This window comes from Protopterus annectens, chromosome 2.part0 (assembly GCF_019279795.1).
Source record: "Protopterus annectens isolate FY-2018-M chromosome 2.part0, PAN1.0, whole genome shotgun sequence".
Classification (NCBI taxonomy): domain Eukaryota; kingdom Metazoa; phylum Chordata; order Ceratodontiformes; family Protopteridae; genus Protopterus; species Protopterus annectens.
Genome location: NC_056728.1, coordinates 736,073,071 through 736,086,187, shown reverse-complemented (window position 1 = coordinate 736,086,187; position 13,117 = coordinate 736,073,071). Strand labels below are relative to the sequence as shown.

The 13,117-nt window shown below is 37.1% G+C and overlaps 1 protein-coding gene across 3 annotated transcripts in view; it reads right to left on the bottom strand.

Annotated features, from left to right (window-relative positions):
- Positions 1-13,117, bottom strand: part of LOC122793216 (prostaglandin reductase 1-like) — a 401,739-nt gene that overhangs the window by 218,240 nt on the left and 170,382 nt on the right. The window contains exon 1 of one of the 3 annotated variants that reach the window (XM_044061053.1): positions 11,459-11,537. The exons of the other annotated variants lie outside the window; for them this stretch is intronic. The gene's annotated coding sequence lies outside the window, so the exon portion shown is untranslated. Of the gene's footprint in view, positions 1-11,458; positions 11,538-13,117 lie in introns of those variants that run through there. 3 annotated transcript variants of the gene reach the window in all.

Sequence of the window (13,117 nt, the reverse complement as noted above, 5' to 3'; positions counted from 1 at the left end):
AGGTGACACTGATATAGACTGTATTTATATAGCATATATCATGGACAGAAGTAAGTCAAAAACAAAAAAGATAGCTGGGTGCACAAGTCCCAGGATAAAAAAAGTGCCCAATCCTGATAGGTGCACTGGTGCCAGGACTAGAAAAAAGTGACAGTGTAGAATCCTCAAAATCTAGAAACATTCCTACAATGGGGCCAGGGCAGGCCTAAGGGGAGGATGCCCCCCCCCACTTTGTAGAAAGAAGTATCAGTCTACAAAAATCACCAAAACTGACAGGCCAAAGAATAGCCATAAAGACGACAGAGTGGACTATTGAGGATAAGAAAGAAATTATGTATTGTTACTATTATGCAAAAAGCCCAGAATTACCAGACAGAGGAAACGCAAAGAGATTAAGAGATATATTAGAGGAAAGAAAAATACTTTCACAGGAAAAACTGTCAGAAGCTTCAAATAAAAATTTGTGTTCATTAATACAACAGATTTTTGAAAGACAGTATATAGATCAAGAAACCTTGATCTGTTTGGAAAAAGAAGCATCTGAGGAAGTGCAAAAATGTAAACAACAAAACCTAGACATTTTTGAAAAGTATAAAAAACATATATGGACACAGGAAAGAAAGAGAGATTTGATATGGTGCAATATTTATGCAAATGAGAAAGCCAAGTCAACTAATATAGAGAAAGCAGTCACAAAGATATTCAAAGAGAAATACAGGCAAAGGCATCCAGATATGGAAAATTTCACAATAAAAAAAATAATATCACAAAGATGGAATGCAGAAAAGAAGATTAGTAAAGTAGAAGTTAAGGAAATAGAAGTTGAAGTTATGGAGTGTCTGCGAAGTGAATGATTTAATGTAGAAAGTCTAATACAGACTGCATCACAACATGATGGAATGAGTCCCCAAAGTAAGGAGAAGCAGGAAGATCAGGAGACATCTGAAGAAGACACATGGACATGGGAAAGAAAAAAGAGATTTAATATGGTGTAATATTTATGCAAAGGAGAAAGCAAAACTAATCAATTCAAAAAGAGCAGCACCAAAGATATCTGAAGAGAAATACAGGCAAAGGAATCCGGACATGGAAAACTTTACAGTACAAAAAATAAGAAGACAAAGAGGAAAAGCAGAAAAGAAGATCTGTAATGAAGAAGTTAAAGAAATAGAAATTGAGGTTATGGAGCACCTGCAAAGTGAAGGATTCAGTGTAGAAAATCTAATGTGGAAAGCACCACGACAGGATAGAGCAATGGATATTGTTGGGAGGGTGGCCTAATGGTTAAGGTGTTTGCCTTACAAACACAAGGTGCAGGGTTTGAGTCTCACAAGGGATAATTGGCTAGGCTTAAAATGGCTTGCAAGGGCAGTTAGCTTAGTACTAATCTATGAATCTATATAAAGGGGAAATAGTGGAACAGGAAGCAATTGGTCAGGTGCCATATCAAGATATTTTGGAGCCTTCCACAGGAAGCCAGTATAAATGCTCACTTAAGCAAGGGAAGGAACAGGAGACTCTGGAAACTCTGATGCAGTCAATGTTGAGGAGTGATAGGCCAGTGAGTTCCCATGTGACAAAGCAACGGATAGCACAGAATAAAACTGAAGATAAGGTGCCACAGGAAGATACTATAGAACTTTCTATAGAATGCCCGCAGGAAGTGGAAAACAAAGGGTGTGCCCTCAGTCTGGAAGAAAATGAACTAAGGGAAGAGTTACTTGATTTAATGGACATAGATAGATATATTAAAGTCAATGAAAGAAATAGACTGCAGAAGGTCAATAAAATCCCAAAAGTCAGAAGTCTGATAAAACAAATGAACACAGTAATTAGGACTGTCCATAGAGAAATAAACAGGATATGTTACTGTGCAGCTAAATTAATAACTGATAAAGTTCTACCACAAGAGCAAAAGGGTAGTGAGGTAAAGGAAGGGGAGAAATCAAATACCATCATGGAAGTATCAAACAGAGAAAAATATAAAGCAATTAAGACAAGTGTCACTGTTAGAAGACTATAGAAGAGGGAATAGATCAACAAAAATACTAAGAAAAATAGATGTGCTAAAAACCATACACAGTATTAGAACAGACCAGGATCTATCATGCAATATCACAAATAATAAATTAAAACTTTCAGCACTGGTGGAAAAACTTAGAAGATACACAGATAAATATAAAGGAAAAGTACAAATTAATCAATTTAGTGATGACCCAAAAAAGTTTTATAGAGAACTGGGAAACAAGGTAAAAGGAATTGAAAGACCGTGAAAAAAAAAAAGAAGAAATTGATGCATTTTGGAGAAGTATCTATGAAGATCCTGAGGAACACAACTAAGAGGCTAAATGGATAGAAGAAGTAAAAGAAAGAATAAGAAGTTTAAAGGTACAGGATATGAAATGGGATGAAGTAACAGCCAAAGAGATTAAAACAATGTCAAGACAAACCTCTAACTGGAAAACCCCAGGCCCAGATGTAGTACCTAACTTTTGGTTAAAAGTATTAACATATTTGCACGAGGATTTAGCCATAAGTAAGAACTATTTATATGTGCACCCTGAACAGACACCAGTCTGGCTAACAACAGGTAAAACAATGCTCCTACTTAAGAGTGAACCTGCAGGCTACCCCAAAAATTATAGACCAATAACTTGCTTTCTGACGACATATAAACTATACACGGGAATTGACGCTGACAGAGTTTATAGTAATTTCGAAAAAAACTCAATTATGGCAGTAGAACAAAAGGGCAATAAAAGAAAGTCATATGGAACAAAGGATCATTTGTTGTTAAATAAAGTCATAGTGGAGAATTGCAAAAAGGGGAAGAATCTAAGTATGGCATGGATTGACTACAAAACATATCCCATATCCATGGATAAAAGATTGCTTAAAAATGTATAAGATACACCCTACACTGATAAGACTACATTACAGTAACAATGAAATAGTGGCAGACCACTTTGCAATTAAGCTATGATAAAGGACAAATTAATATCCCAGGGATAAAAATTCAAAGGGGGATATTCCATGGTGACTCTCTGTCACCGTTGCTGTTCTGCCTTCCCCTTAACCCATTAAGCTGTTAACTTAACAGCTTAGGCCATGGCTACAATTTGGCTAAAGATTTCTTATCTTCTGTTTGTTGATGATTTCAAACTGTATAGCTCATCAGATGAGGAACTGAAATCACAGCTGCAGGTTGTCAAAACTTTTTCAGATGATATTAGAATGTCATTTGGCCTTGATAAATGTGCAAAAACAACCTTTAAAGCAGGAAAGTTGCAGCACCAGGAAAACATCAGTTTGGGACAAGAATGTGATATAAAAGAACTTGAGCAAGAGGAGGTGTATAAATACTTGGGAATTGATAAAGGATCAGCAATAAAACATGAACAAATGTGAATAAAATTCAGTAAGGAATATTTTAAAATTTAAATTAATCTTGAAAACAGCATTGACATCTAGAACCAAAACCCAAGCAATAAACCAATTTGCTCTTCCTGTCCTAACTTACAGTTTTAGAGTGACTGATTGGCCCCAAAATGTGTTGGGTAGATTAGATATTAAAAGAAGAAGGGTGCTTCATGCTCATCAAATGATCTATAAAATCAGTGCATACCAAGATTATATATTCCCCATTCTGAAGGAGGGATGGGCCTCCTTGAATTTGATTACATGTACAGATCTGCAGTCGTGAGAATCCATACATATCTGCTGACCTCATGAGACCCAAACATAGTGAAAGTTTTGAAACATGAGGAGAATAAATCTAAGATGACTTCCCTGCTTAATCTAGCAGAAGCATGTTGCCATCAAGCAGGAATGGAAATCAAACCAGAAGTAGATAAAAATCAGGCAGCAACTGAATGTGTCAAAAAACAAAAGAAAGAATATAAGGTGAACGATCAGATGAAAAGGCAAGAAATGTGGAAAATGCATATATATAGTTGCAAGTATATAAAACTTCTGGAAGAACCTCATTTTGATCAGGAGCAAATGCAGGAATGGTTAAGGCGAGGTAAATTCAAACCAAGAGACGAAAGGTTAATATTGGCAGTTCAAGACAGTGGGCTACATACCTGCTGGTTTACAAAGTCCATTGAATATGTGGAAGAAACAGACAAATGTAGGTTTTGTAAAATCGAACTGGAAACAGTCGCACACCTTGTTGCTGGTTGTGACATACTAATGGCAGAATGACTGTATACTGAAAGGCATAATAATGTGGCAAGACTGTTGCACTGGGAATTGTGCAAACATTATAGTTTTGAAGTGGCTGAAAAGCACTGGAAACATGAGCCACAGAGCATCATAGAAAATGATGAAGCCTACATCACATGGGACCACCCATTACCAACAGTTCAAAAGACAGATGCTAGAAAACCAGATATAGTGGGCCAAGAAAAGAAGACAAGAGTAGCATTGATCACTGAAATCGCCACACCCAGTGACTACAGTGTCTTGTGTACAGATAGACACAAATTCATAAAATACCAGGATCTGCAGGCAGAAAAGAGAGCAATGTGGAAAAAAGATACCCAGACAGTTCCAATAGTAGTAGGAGCAGTGTGTCTTATTAAAAAGAGTCTAAAATCTTATTTAGGCATGCTACCAATACATGCAACTCCACATGAACTGCAGAAGGAGTCATTACTGGGCACATTGCGGGTGCTGCGAAGAGCACTTTTGGCTGACATCAAAGAGTGAAACAATGCTAATTTCATGAACTTTAATCGTACTTTGACTTAGGAATGGGGTCCATTCTTGTCATGGTATTAGAAACTGAAAAGACTTGGAGAAATAAAAAAGGAATGATAGAAATAAGATAGGTATGACAGGGAAGCACGGCCTCATTAGTCTGAACCCAAGTAGTGAACTGTTTTTGGAGTTCAGTGCTATTAACAGTCTGTCTGCAGTACTCTGGGCTAGAAGTTAATGACAGACTCTGCAGTCATGTCATCAGACTGCTGGCTATATCTTTGGAACACTATGATCAGGAGAGGTGTTGAACTGTCAATGGCAGGCAGTTAGGTGATAAACGGTATCAGAGGGCCGAGATGGGGGTAGAGAAACCTGGGAAACCTAACTATGTATGGAACATACTATGAGAATGCTTACACCTTATCCTCTTACAAAAAAGATGTCCTACTCTCCTAACAGTACTATGCAATTTGGTTACTTAAAAGGGATTATATTAGAAGTACACCATGCATATGCAGCACAGTGGATAGCATTGTTACCTCAGAGGAAAAGGTTCTCTTGTTTGTTTTATGCCTGGGGTGCCTTCTGTGTGCCATTTGGATGCTCTCAGTGTGTCCCAGTAGATTTTCTCAGGGCACACTACTAAGGAAATTGCTAGGGTTTAAGCTGCTTGTAGTTCTGTGTGCCTACATGTGTGATATGGAAAAAAATGCCTGTCAATATCCTTCTGTTCCCTCCCCCTTGCCTTGTAAACTCTAAGGAATGGCTGCTCATTGGTCACTATAAGAGCTGGTTATGAATTGCAAGTGCGACTGGAATGAAAATACCATGCATTACGCTAAACAGAACTCAACACTGCTCTGCATTATATTCATAGGTGGGTAGTCAAATTTACACACTTCTGCAACACAGACAATAAATAGCAAATAAAACTGAGTTATTTGTTTACTGTGACATCATATAAACAAACATCCAAAAGCCATATCGCTTTATATAAATAATTTTAAAGCATATGGTGGTAAAGTGCCATGAAGAGTAACACACAGTCAAACCAGAGGATATGTCTATCCTGTGCCTTCTAACCATCACGAGTCTAAGGATCTGTCACCCAAAATCCATGAGGATGCTTTGTGTTCTTGCTGGCATCCTAGCAATGACAGCATTATTTTATTCATGAACATAAACACCCTCCCCCCATGGTGACATGAGCACTCACATCACCACAATGGCTATCTATTTTTACTCAGCCTTTGCATATATGCTTCCCCACATGAGCAAACATGGGCTGTTGTCAGAGGCTTGGGTGACAACTCCCTCATCCTCACAATCAAATTACACTGTGAAGCATTTCAGCTGCTACTTGTACATGGGTCACTTGAGCTAAGTATCGGCCCAATTGTCTGTCATGCCTTGTACCTGCTGTTTGGCAATGTAGATTCTTTTTCCATGCAACTCTACACAGGATAAAGCTGATACTGCAAAAATGAATGAATGAATCAAAGTTGCTTGAGTTTCATATGTTTTTACTAAGTTTATGGGCAAAGGAGAGTAAAGCATGTAATGTGCTCACTGAATGTAGATAATATGAGAGCATAAACTGTTTATCCATTTGTCTATCTATCCATCTCTCCCTGTATCTAAATACCACACACACACACGCACACACACGCACACACACGCACACACACGCACACACGAGCACACACGCGCACACACACACACACACACACACACACACACACACACACACACACACACACACACACACACACGATGCACATAGGTTTTCTGGTCATGATGCACAATTCCTTACAGAGTGATGTACTGATTTATTGTTTTACAGTCTTACAGCTGAAACATCATTTTCGATTAAAGAGTTATGCTGTTTTAGCTGGTATGATGATATATGCTCTTCAATTACTTGATGGCAGATTGAAAAAGATTTGATTTTCTTTCCTTATCAATACATGTAAAACTTTTAATTTCTGTAGGGCATGCAGTACAAGCAGCAGAAGTCACTGCAGCCTCTCTTTATTTTATATTGCATTTTCCACTGAGTAATAGGCTGTTTTAGTACCATGGAAAGAGTAAGGAATATTGCTGCATATAAAAGAGAAAAAAAAATTTAATCAAAAAGGCAGTGCATTAAAAAAAACTAGCAAGGGTTTGTTCATGTTTTCCTTTTGCATTTATATTAGTGTATACAAAACAAATGTAGCAAAGTCCAGAAAGAATGAAAACATAAAAAATAAAGTTTTTCTGAACTCCGTTTTCAGTTTATTATCCTACATCTGCATCTATAGAATTTACTATGATTATGAATTCACAATTTCAGCCTTGTTAACCTTTGCTACTGTTTAATTCCAGCCTGATCTGATTATGCATCTGAACTTTACCTCATCTTGTAAATCAACTAAGCAATTTTCATTACATTTACATGGAGATTTTGTACATATGCATGTGCACGCATGTGTGTGTGTGTGTGTGTGTGCGTGCATGCGTGCGTGCGTGTGTGTGTGTGTGTGTGTACATGCGAGTCTATGGTGTGCATGTACTGTATATGTGTACATACACATCCACCAACATACTATTTATAGTTTCCTTGTGTATTCAACATTTCCAATTAAACCGCTTCGCCCGGCAACACATTTTCTTCCTTGCTTGCTCTATTTTGTTATCTGGGATACTGTCCCAGGCAGCTCCATTCTGACAGATTAGAATGCTGCATTTCCCACACAAAAGTGGAGAAGCAATGGTAGTTCTCTAAGTCATAAAACAGAATACAGTTTTTGTTGTAGGAACTGCTGTGTGTTTTGATTAGTGTGTGTGTTATGATGCGCAATATACCTTAAATATACCTGTCCATTTCAAGTATGCTTACACTTTATACTCCACAATACAAATGTATATGTATCCTTATTGGCAGCAGTACTGTTTTAGTTATACCAGATGTACTTATATTTGTGGCTTCAAGTGGTGGAAAGACTAAAATATACATGAGAACTACTTAGCAGTTTGAACACAAACACAAATTTATATCATACTTTTAATGAACAAAATAATAATTGTAGTTAAAACTGTAAGAGTATAAAGATATTTCCAGTTTGCCAGTTTGCCAGCTTGTTATTTCCTAGGTGTATTTAATTTGACTCCCACATTCGTTCACTTGGATACTGTTTAACACTGACAAAAATATAAATTGATGAAATCATTATGTCTATATTTCAAAACAAGCCCTTTAGCCCAGCCCAGCCCAGCAAGTCTTAACTGATTGGCAGAGAATATATTTTACAATGGATTTTACTCTAGTGACAATTTCTGGCCTTGTTTTTTATAACTGCAGCCAGGTTCACTTTCCAGATATGATCAATTGCAGTTTAGTGGAGACAAATGTTTGCTGGTATAACACATGCCAAATTATGTAAACACAGTTTTAAATAACTAAGTAGAAATACATGTTTGACATTAAAACATTATGCCTTTTGAGAGTACAGTGCCATTAATCTGTAGCACTGCACTCTTGATAATTAAACCTGTTATCAATCAGTTTGGGAGAATAACTGACAACAACAGCTTGGGGATTGTTTGCAGGAAACCAAGTTTAAATGACTTGATGCTTAAAAAGTACATTCAGGCTTAAGGAATGCTATGCAATAAAGATTATAAACTGTACACAAAGCTAGTCGTGAAGGATAATTGTGAAATAACAAATTCTCACAGGATATGGAGGGGGCACAGTGCAGACCTCATGAATAAGATGGCTGCGTCAGCTAGGAGATCTTTTGTCTGAGACTACAGAAATGTGGGATGTGTAGGGATAGAGGGTCCTAGACCTAGATTTGAAAAAGGGTAGCATGTAGGAGATAGAGATGACAAGAGTCTGCTGGACATTAAAACTGATGACCCCTACTTAATCTTAAAAGTGGACAAGATGCATTGCATGCTTACCAGTATAACGAAGGAGCTTACAATGCTGAATATGGTCTCAGCACTGCCCCAAGGATGTGCTGCAGGTGAAGGGAAAATGATGTAGATAAAGAGTATCTTTGGATCTAAACACTAGGTCCGTGGCAACACATGGAGGCAACCTGAAAAAAATGATCGTATCCAAACTAAAGCTGATGAACAGAGGAAGAGACAAAGCAGGGAGAATTTAAGGCTCACTAGTCTCCCTGAGGGAGTAAAAGGAAAGTGGAATCATGGTGCTGGGGAGGTCTGTGGGGGTAATTCATAAAAATGCAAGGGGGGTTATATAAATAATAAACTTGAAGTAAGTGAATATGGTTGGATTACCTGCCTGCAAGCAGATCATGTACCAGGAATTAATGCTGCAAATAGTATTAAACCTGTATTGAAATATAAACAAATGTGTTTGAGATGATAGGACATTTTTATTATATGTATATGACATTGTATCTTTAATTTACAATGTGCTGGTTGATACTTTGTTGTGATTGGGTTGTGTCTTGTGACTTTCTTTAAAATCAGTATTTAACTGATTGATTGTTTTTATATGGTATGGATACACCGAGGAAGGGTTTTTGCCAAAAATCTATGCAGAGATTACATTTATTTTGATGTTTGAAGAGTCTGTTTTTTTCCTTTGGATAAACATTAAGACTGACAGAGCATACTAGTTCGGAAGAATGGAGTCACTCAGAGGTCAGTCTTGTCCAGTAGTAATTAAACTGCAGTACTACTGCATTCTCAATGATGGTTCTTACTGCAGGCCAAGAAAAAGTGAACAACATTGTGAAGAAGAGTTTTCTTTGATGATGTGCAAGAGATTGCAGGCATACAATGATGTCATATGGAAGGTCACAGAGCTTGGGGGACAAGTCAGGTCAGTTGATCCAGACATGCCAGTAGTAGTATGGCAAAACAGATAATAGATATTTACATGTATACATGAGGCTGAAATCAGTGTCAAAGAGGATAGCAGTTCTGCCTCACAGCAAGGGTTTCCCTCGTTCGAGTCTCGGCAGGGGGCCTTCTGTGCAGAGTCTGCGTGTCATCCCTGCATTTTCTTGGGTTTCCTCTGAGTGCTCTGGTTTCCTCCTACATTCCAAAGACATGCAGTAGGTGGACTGGACACTCTAAATTGACCATAGTTGTGAGTGTGCATGTGTGGTGTTCAAGAACTACCATGGCAGGACTAGCCTTCCAGTGGAGTAAACATTGATTTTAGATGATTGCCAAAATTGCAGTAACAATCTGAACCCATGTACAAAAAAAGAGGATCAAACAAGTTGTGGATGGATGTAAATAAAATGACAATACACTTGTTTAAGATGACTCAGGAACTAATAAGAATACAACATAGTCAGTACTAGGTATGTCTGGTCATTTACAAATCAGAAAAATCACTTCTTGGTAAAAAGAGATGAGTTGGTGCCACTGAAACTGAAATAGTAACCAAAATGAGGCACAGTAGAATAGGCATGAAGTTGATGACATGGTAAAGAAACAGGTAACAAAAGACAAAGCTGAGGCTGTTAGAGACTTGGATCAGAATAGCCATAACTCTTTTCAATGAAGTGGTGGCTGAGAACATGTGAATCTGAAGAATCTGACCACGAGGCCTAAGTAATGCAGAGTGGAGACCCAGTTCCATGGTGCACTTTGTGACCCAGATAATCCCAGATTAGCTTGTAATGCAGATGGTGGATAAAGTGAATGGGGACTAATGAGATGGTGGTTGTCCACCCTGGTGAGGTGGGGTCAGAAGAGTTTGCAGTATTGATTACCTTTGGCAGAGACCAGTTAGACTGCACCAGGTATATAAGATTAAACTACATGCATGGAACTGCTAGACAGCTAATTACAGCAGGGATAGCAGATGCATAGATTAATACATGTGTTAGTTATTAGGCTGCATTAAAAAATCCCCCATGAGGCTTTGAGGATATCATGGAGGTAGTATGCCTTTTCTACTAGTAAGATTTGAAGAGAGATTTTTTTTCCTGGGTTACAGACCTGAAGCAATAGCTCAGGTCCAGGAGAGGAAGCAGAGCATTTGAACCCAAGGGTCAGGGGTTTTCCTAGTAGGTGAAAAGCAATAGTCAGGGCGCTGCAGTGAGCCAAACATATCATATAGAAAACCCTTGTGGACACTACGAAGACATACAGATTCCATAGAGAATCCAAGAACCAAAGCAGAAAGTCTGCAAGGCAGCACTGTTATCCTCTACAACGTCATGCCATCCTCTTCTGAAGCTTATCTTACCCATATTAAATGTCTTAGCCAGAAGGATTATTCTGTCGTGAAACAGATCTTCTGGTGGAACCTGTTACATGCTGGAACAACAACAAGCTGCCAGATGTGCATTGAGACAGGGAGACAGTGCTCTAGGAAATGTATACATTATGAGAAGGCTGGTATAGCAGATAAATTATTGGATTTCACACACTATCTCTCTTTATTATTTCAGTTACATACCTGAGGAAAGATATAATCAATACAATTAAAAAGTAGTTACTGTAAACTTAAGAAAATGCAGATAAATTTAGGAATGTGGTGAATCTTCTGTTTCTTCAGTGTTTTATTAATTATATTACTACATAAAAGTTTATCTGGCTGCAAAAGACATTCATACCATAGATTTTTTGACTAGGATAAAAGACATATAAAGAAGCAAAATGCTGGGTAATATTTAAGAGTTATATAAAACAAATACACAAAACAGAATTATTTTAATATTTAATGTAAAACTGTAAATAAAATGAAAAATGTAATAAAAGTGTACTGTACCTTTTCTTAAAGCTAAGAAACACAGAGCTACTTTGTCAAGAACACAAAGCGTTTCTCTTCTGTGCAAGGCTCTCTCTGAATTTTTTTTCCTTTCATCAGACTTTATATTAATGGCTCAGCTCCATGAAAAGCATAGTAAGCTGTTAAATTTTAACAACTAATCTGGGTTGGTCATATTAAAATGCAGAGGAGTGAAACATAATGGTCTTCATAGCCAACAATAACAAAGCATTTTTTGTATATATAAAAAAAAGTAAATGATAACATTGATACACATCCAGATAGATAATCTTTCAGTAGGTTTAACTAGGTTTAACCCTTTAATGGAGATTTAGGAGGACTCATTCTGTTCATCCAAGCATGACAGATACCCAGATGCTAGAGTACACTATATACACAATTGTATGAGCTGTTTAGTACATACTATATTACAGTTGTGAGCTTAAGCAGCGTTCAAAAGCCCTGAAGCTCTATTTTTGGATTCTAAGTTCCATTTTAGTTATTTTTATTTCTCAAAGAACCCAACTTGGGAAGAGCTTGACAGATATGTAAAACATGCCATAAAACCTTAAGCACAGTTTCACTATCTCACCTTCTGCTAGTAGTGACAGAGCTTCTCGTACCGAACTGAGAACTGTTTGTGCATGAATCGTGTTTTGAATTTCAAGTGCAGGTTACAGATGGACTGAATCATTCAGAGATAAAATATCCCAGCAGTTAAACATGCTTGCTTGAATATTGTTTGACGTGGTTTTATACATAGGCAAGCATACGGTCTGTGATATAGTAGCCCTTACATTCAGTAGAGACTGCTAGTACTATATAGTTGCCACACACTCCTACCTGCCATTGGTTTTTTTAATGCAATACTTTTAACCTGACAAAAAATGTATCTTTTTTCAACTCATGCCAGCAAGTAAATCTGCCTACATGAACTTTGTTGTTTCTATGTTATTTACATGAATATGAGTAGTGAGATCTGTTTCTGTATTTGCTGATCACTGTATCTAGAATGATTAATGAAAATGAATTATGTGTGGAATGCAAACAGGATTTCAAGTCCAAGAACATTTTGCTTGTTGTGGTAATCTCAACTAAACATTACAACAGAATGCCTTGCTTGAATAAGGTCACAAGACTTTTCAAAGGTGTCAGGAACCTGCATGCATGATTTTTTATTTCTATGACTCTGTCAGGTCTTTGTGGTTCACATCTATTTCAGATATATTGTTACAAAACATAATCTAAATGTACTGTATAACAAATGCAGACCGTAGTATAAAATAAATGTCATAAATCACATGTTATTTAATAAATTAGCTATGAAGTTGCCAGGACTAAATGTACTAAACATATAACATGTCAGCACATCATGAATGTCTTAAAGGTTTATTTTTTGGTTAAAATATGAACACAAAATAACACAGACAGTACTCAGCAAAGTAGAACGTTTTTCATTTTCCACTTAACATTTCAGGAATTTGAAGCCATAGCACAGCATTTGCCACTTAGAATATTTACTATTTATATTTAGACAGTTTGCAGTCTGCTGATCGGCAGCAGATACATTTGTTACATATTGGGCAATTGTCAGCTTCATATTTTAGAAAAAGGATTTTTTTCTCAATGTTTGTGTGAATAACACTTTCTCCATGTAAA